Raw genomic sequence first — 5,247 nt, 5'->3', positions numbered from 1 at the left:
CAACCTCAGATATGCAAATAATCCTACTCTAATGGCAGAAAGCAAAAAGGAACTAAAGAGCCTCTTGATGAAGGTGAAAGAGGACAGAGAAAGAGCTGCCTTAAAACTCAACATTCAAAAAACTAAGATCATGGCATCCGGTCCCATCAGTTCAGTTCAGTCGCTCAGTCATGTCCAACTCTTTGTGACCCCATGGACTGCAGCATGCTAGGCCTCTCTGTTCATCATGAACTTCCGGAGTTTACTCAAACTCATGTCCATTGAGTCAGTGATGCCATCCAACCATTTCATCCTCTGTCATCCCCTTCTCTTCCCGCCTTCAATCTTTCCCAGCATCAGGGTCTTTTCAAATGAGTCAGTTCTTTGCATCAGGTGGCCAAAGTACTGGCGTTTCAGCTTCAACATCAGTCCCTCCAATGAATATTCAGAACTGATTTCCTTTAGGATGGACTGGTTGAATCTTCTTGCTGTCCAAGGGACTCTTAAGAGTCTTCTCCAACACCACAGTTCAAAAGCATCAATTCTTTGGCGCTCAGCTTTCTTTATAGTCCAACTCTCACATCCATACATGACTACTGGAAAAACCATAGCCTTGACTAGACAGACCTTTGTTGGCAAAGTAATGTCTCTGCTTTTTAATATGCTGTCTAGGTTGGTCATAACTTTCCTTCCAAGGAGTCAGTGTCTTTTAATTTCATGGCTGCAGTCATCATCTGCAGTGATTTTGGAGCCCAAAAAAATAAAGTCTGACACGGTTTCCACTGTTTCCCCATCTATTTGCCATGAAGTGATGGGACCAGATGCCATATCTTAGTTTTCTGAATGTTGAGCTTTAAGCCAACTTTTTCACTCTCCTCTTTCATTTTCATCAAGAGGCTCTTTAGTTCTTCACTTTCTGCCATAAGGGTGGTGTCATCTGCAAATTTGAGGTTATTGATATTTCTCCCTGAAGTCTTGATTCCAGCTTGTGCTTCATCCAGCCCAGCGTTTCTCATGATGTACTCTGCATATAAGTTAAATAAGCAGGGTGACAATATACAGCCTTGACATACTCCTTTTCCTATTTGGAACCAGTCTGTTGTTCCATGTCCAGTTCTAACTGTTGCTTCCTGACCTGCATACAGGTTTCTTAAGAGGCAGGTCAGGTGGTCTGGTATTCCCATCTCTTTCAGAATTTTTCATGGTTTATTGTGATCCACACAGTCAAAGGCTTTGGCATAGTCAATAAAGCAGAAATAGATGTTTTTCTGGAACTCTCTTGCTTTTTCCATGATCCAACGAATGTTGGCAATTTGATCTCTGGTTCCTCTGCCTTTTCTAAAACCAGCTTGAACATCTGGAATTTCACAGTTCACGTATTGTTGAAGCCTGGCTTGGAGAATTTTCAGCATTACTTTACTAGCATGTGAGATGAGTGCAATTGTGCGATAGTTTGAGCATTCTTTGGCATTGCCAGTCCCATCACTTCATGGCAAATAGATGGAAAAACAATGGAAACAGTGGCAGACTATTTTCTTGGGATCCAAAATCACTGTGGATGATGACTGCAGCCATGAAGTTAAAAGATGCTTGCTCCTTGGAAGGAAAGCTATGACAAACCTAAACAGCATATTAAAAAGCAGAGATCACTTTGCTGACAAAGTCCATATAGTCAAAGCTATGGTTTTTTCAGTAGTCATGTACACGTGTGAGAGTTGGACCATAAAGAAGCCTGAGCACCAAAGAATTGATGCTTTTCAATTGTGGTGCTGGAGAAGACTCTTGAGAGTCCCTTGGACTGCAAAGAGGTCAAACCAGTCGATACTAAAGGAAGGAAATCAACCCTGAATATCCACTGGAAGGACTACTGATGCTGAAGATGGAGCTCTAATACTTTGGCCACCTGATGGAAAGAGCTGGCTCACTGGAAAAGACCCTGATGCTGGGAAAGATTGAGGGCAGAAGGAAAAGGGGGCAACAGATGATGAGATGGTTGGGTGGCATCACTGTCTCAGTGGACATGAGTTTGAGCAAACTGGGAGATAGTGAAGGACAGGGAAGCCTGGTGAGCTGCAGTTCATGGAGTTGCAAAGAGTTGGACACAACTTAGCAACTGAACAACACTTAACCCAGCAGAGCACTTCTCTCTCAAGTCAGACAGGACATTCAGAGTAGGCCTCTCCTGGAGGGAGACCTGGTCTCCTGCATTGCTGGCATGAGTTTGCTCAGCTTTCTCCCCTTGGAACTTTCTAGCTCTATGACTTTGGAAAAGTTACTGAGCTCCTCTGAGCCTCACATGTGTGTGATATGGAATAACTGAGTAACACATGTTAAATGGTTGGCCTGGACATGGTGAGGGCTGAAATAAAGATTTGCTGTTATTTTGGGCTGTCATTTACGATGTACTCCCATCTCCTAGCATAGCTCCTGGCATGTAGCAGTTACTCAATAAATGAAAAAAATGGGTTCATTCATTAATCAATTGCATTCCACCACACCCTCCCACCTCAACCCTAGAGATGCTGTTATTTCTCCAAATTTGGAACCTCAAATGTAGCATCTGTTTGCTATTTCCTTTAGTCTGCTGTTTCCTCTGGAAGGCAGGGCCTCTGGGGCTCCACACAAATTGACACCTGTCCGCACCCCGACTCCGTCCCAGATATCAGGTAGCAGAGGATGTCCTGAAGTGGCAGTCAGCAAACCAAGGTGTGAACATTTGTCCAGTGAAATAGCATGAGACAGAGAATCGGAGGGATTCAGGCTCCAACTACTGTTCCTGGCTGTGTGACCTTGGGCAAGTTACTTAACCTCTCTGAATCCCCTGGTTGTGGCATGAAAATGTAGAGATGGGTGAGTCTCAGCAGTGTAAAGCTGCACAGAGATTATTCTGATGGTCCTCCTTCCCTGCCTTGGAAGACTGATATGGCAGGGTCAGAGCTTAGGGTTTCCAGAATTTGAAATTCTGAGAGGACCAGGAAAGAGGGGTGGACCAGAGCTACCACCATTACCCTAGCCACAGAAAAACGGGTGACCTGGAGGACATGGGCGGATACCCTCCTACCAGGGCCCCATGGGAAAAGGCACCATGACTGTGGCTCAGGGCTGCCATGTTTCTCCCTTCACATGCAGTTGCAGCAACTGGGTTTGAGCCCAAAGCACAACTCCCAAGACTTCCCTGGTGGTCCAGTGGCTAAGACTCCATGCTCCCAATGGAGGGGACTTAGGTTCGATCCCTGGTCAGGGAACTAGATCCCACATGCTGCAACTAAAGATCTTGCATGCTGCAATGAAGACTGAAGAACCCATGTGCCACAACTAAGACCCAGTGCAACCACACACACACACACACACACACACATATACATACATAAAGTGTTAGTTGCTCAGTACTGTCCAACTCTGTGACCCTATGGACAGTAGCACACTAGGTTCTTCTGATCTGTGGGATTCTCTAGGCAAGAACACTGGAGTGAGTAACCATTCCCTTCTCCAGGGGAAAAGACCTGATTCATTGGAAAAGACTCTGATGCTGGGAAAGATTGAGGGCGGGAGAAGAAAGGGGTGACAGAGGATGAGATGGTCAGATGGCATCACCAACCCAATGGACATGAGTTTGAGCAAACTCCAGGAGATAGTAAAGCCTGGTATGCTGCAGTCCATGGGGTCACAAAAATTCACACATGACTCAGCAAATGAACAACAAATATATTTTTTAAAAACCACTTTGAAAGCAATTAGAATAATGTCTTAAAAAAAAAAAAAAAAGAAGCCCAAGTCCTTCCCCACTGTCTGAACAGAGAAAGTAAGCTTCATAGTTCCTGGGTGGGAAGGTTGCAAAGTCACCCAGGCCCCCTCTCTCCGCCCCAGGGAGGACACACACATATATCAGTGTGGTTCTGGAGTCTCCATCCTCGGTAGAGAGCAGCAGAGACCAAATGAGAGACTGAGATGCCAGACTGGGTGAGAGGGATCCCACTTAGAAGGACTTCCAGGGAAAACCACTGCTGAGCGGAGCCTCTTCAGATCGGAACTGGGGAAGCCCCCTCTGGGAAAGGCTCCCCCACCTTTGTGTTGACATATACTTCCCCCAGATTGCCTTTGGTGCCTCAAACTTGAGTTATGAAAAATGTTATTATTATAACATTTCATGGCCACCTCCTTCCCACCTCCCCAACTAGACAGGAAGCCTCTGGCAGGTAGAGGCCTGTTCTGCAACAAACCCCTTCCCCCAGCACCCACTCACCTGCTTCCTTCCTTTATAGATACTTATTGAACACTGATGTAGGTGCCAGGGACCCGACTTGAATGCCTGGGGCTCATCCTTTCGGGGCGTCAGCTGCTAAATATCCCAGTTTGGTCTCCCAGGTTCCCCAAGGAAAAAATTCCCTTACTCCATCCCAGAAGGGGACAGTGGATCCAGCCTGGTACGGAGACTCCACGAGTGGTGTGCTTGCAATGAAAAGCAATTTCTGTGTTCTTCCTTCCCATAGTACCAGGGGCAATGCTCCCATGGAAAACTTAATTGTTTGTTTTTGACTGTGCTGGGTCTTTGCTGGTGTACTTGGGCTTTCTCTAGTTGTGGTTTCTCTAACTGCAGTGCGTGGGCTTCTCATTAGGGTGGCTTCTCCTGTTGCTTCAGTAGTCCTGGCTCAAGGGACCCAGGCTCAGTAGTTTTGGTGCACGGGCTTAGTTGCTCCACAGCATGTAGGATCTTCCCGGATCAGGGACAGAACCCGTGTCCTCTGCATTGGCAGGCAGATTCTCAACCACTGGACCACCAGGAGAGTCTCCCAAGGAAAATTCACATGTAGTATCTGGAATGTCAGTGGGGAAGCAAGCTCAGGCTCCTTTCAAAAGAATCCCTGTGGCCCAGACCTGGCCTGAGCCCTGGGAAACATGTCCAAGGTCATTGGCATGTGCAGGCAAGGGCAAGGTCAGGGCCAATGGGAGCCTCTCTTTGTCTCACACTGGCTTAGAATTTCTCACTTAGCTCTGGGGACAGCCAGCTTAGACACCTGGCCTGGGATTGCAGAGCTAAGATTCCAAAGAAAAAATTCCAGGACAAATATCTCAGGAGTTTAGTGTCCCTGCTTTCAACCTTTCCATGATCCCTTTCACACCATCCTGGAATCTTCTAACTTAGTCTCTTGCTTCCCAGGCTCCTGCCATTGGTCCTGATATCCCCAAAGCCTGGAATATGCTCTTCCCAACCCCATACCTGAATCCTACCTCCTCCAATGCCAGATCCAATGCCACCTCCTTCAAGAA

This window comes from Bubalus bubalis, chromosome 3 (assembly GCF_019923935.1).
Source record: "Bubalus bubalis isolate 160015118507 breed Murrah chromosome 3, NDDB_SH_1, whole genome shotgun sequence".
In the NCBI taxonomy this organism is placed as follows: domain Eukaryota; kingdom Metazoa; phylum Chordata; class Mammalia; order Artiodactyla; family Bovidae; genus Bubalus; species Bubalus bubalis.
Note: the sequence above shows the minus strand (reverse complement) of the source record.